The 1,939-nt window shown below is 31.4% G+C and overlaps 1 protein-coding gene across 4 annotated transcripts in view; it reads right to left on the bottom strand.

The window, feature by feature from the left end:
• LOC106882456 (filamin-A) overlaps positions 1-1,939 on the bottom strand; it is a 124,117-nt gene that overhangs the window by 18,745 nt on the left and 103,433 nt on the right. The gene's annotated exons all lie outside the window — the stretch shown is intronic.

Below are 1,939 nucleotides of genomic sequence, written 5' to 3'. Positions count from 1 at the left end.
CGATATATATATATATATATATATATATATATATATATACATATATATACACCCATACATAATTATTCTTTTGCCATACCAAACGTAAACTTTAAAAAGTTTGCAATTCCTTTAAAGAAACCTGCCACAAAACTAAGACTTATCTCACGATTGCACACCGAAAACCAGACAAAAACTACGGAAGCCTATATTTTCGACCTAGTAAAGATATTTTCAACAACTCTATCCTACTGAATGTAACCTTTTCTTTTGACCAGAGTTTTACTACAACAGCCTATCCTAGCCCTGTCACCGAGATGTTTAAAACCTGTCATAGATTCAGAGGCTGGCATTGTAAAGTTTAAAATATTTGAATTTTTTTTTTTTAAACGGCTTAATTAAAGAAGATATGGCAGCGCATATGACATTCTATTCAAGAGTTCCTAGGAATATAAACAAGTTCTTATGAGCCGAAGAGTAAGTCTGAGTTCTTGCAACAGTGTGGACTCCGTTAAATGCAGCCGATGGTTAAATGTCTGGGTTAAACCGTCTGACGTAATACATCTGTTACGGATGTAACTAATTAATTATTAGTTGTAATTGATTTATTTAGGGAAGTAGTTTATATATAGTAGTTTATATTTAGTAGTGATTTTTATTTCGAGTTTATTTTTACTTTATGACATTCTTATCATCTTCGGATGCGAGTTCAAAACCCACTACTTTCATTGCTAACGAGAACAAAATATTTTCAATAAGTAACAGAAAAGCAAATTACTGTGAAGAATTCGAAAGAGAGAGAAGGAGAGAGAGAGAGAGAGAGAGAGAGAAAGAGAAAGAGGGAGAGAGAGAGAGAGAGGCAGAGAGAAAAGTAGAGAGAGAGAGAGAGAGAGAGAGAGAGAGATGGGAAGGATTGGTATTAATGAATGTCCGTCAATGAAAGAATGAATTTTGAGTTTACATCAAAAGATGGTTAGTGTTAATATTTATCTTCGTTTCGTTGTTTGCTTTATCGTTAGATTTAAAGGAGAACGAAATAGAGAAATTTATTTGTGATTAGATATAAATTAGACATGACAAGTTAGTATTGTTTTGCGTGGTAGACATATGATAAATTTTGTTTAGATGTGGGACATATTTAGATATATTTGCTAGATGGCGCATTAATTGCATGTTTTATCGACAAAACACTTTGAAATGGAGATGAGCGGGGGCAGCGGCGGCGACGGCAGCGGTGACACAGAAGACTGCTATTTTAATATGGCGCGTTTATTAATTAGATTTTATTTTATGTCGCATTTTTGTGAATAATCAAGTCGTTAGTTTCTAGTAAGCTAGTTATTAGTTCATTGTATTTTCAATGATGACAGTGAAACTCGGGTGGAACAAACATCACATAAAGGAGTTCCATTCGAAAGCCCTTCTTTACTGTTTATTTTTTTATTTATTTGCTGATGCCTACATTTATCTCCGATATACATCGACAAAAAATGGACTTGTTCAAAGTAACGCGTAGTGTGAACACACGTTACTTTGAACACGGAGGCATGTAGTTACGAAATGAACCCCTTATCTACACAACCATGTCTGCGTTTTGATATAGCACATAAAAATGCTGTTTAGAAGTGATAAATTAAAATGTAATTTTGTTGTATTACATTAAAACGTAGTTACAACATAATTGTTATGGATTAAACTATAATATTATGCAAATTTAACACAATGAAATATAGCTTTATAACGTAGATTATACTTCACAATATAATTCAATATAGATATAATTGGACACAGTAGAAAATCTGACGTACTTTGATAATGTAGCGTTTATGTGTCACATATTATATATAATATTGATCTGGTTTTAGATGTAGCACGTTAGAATGTAGTTTTATAAAGTTTTTTTTTCTACATTTATATATAAATAAATATATATATATATATATATATATATATATATATA

Source organism: Octopus bimaculoides, chromosome 15, assembly GCF_001194135.2.
Source record: "Octopus bimaculoides isolate UCB-OBI-ISO-001 chromosome 15, ASM119413v2, whole genome shotgun sequence".
NCBI classification, from domain to species: domain Eukaryota; kingdom Metazoa; phylum Mollusca; class Cephalopoda; order Octopoda; family Octopodidae; genus Octopus; species Octopus bimaculoides.
The sequence above is the reverse complement of the archived record's forward strand: the minus strand, read 5'-3'. Positions and strand labels throughout refer to the sequence as shown.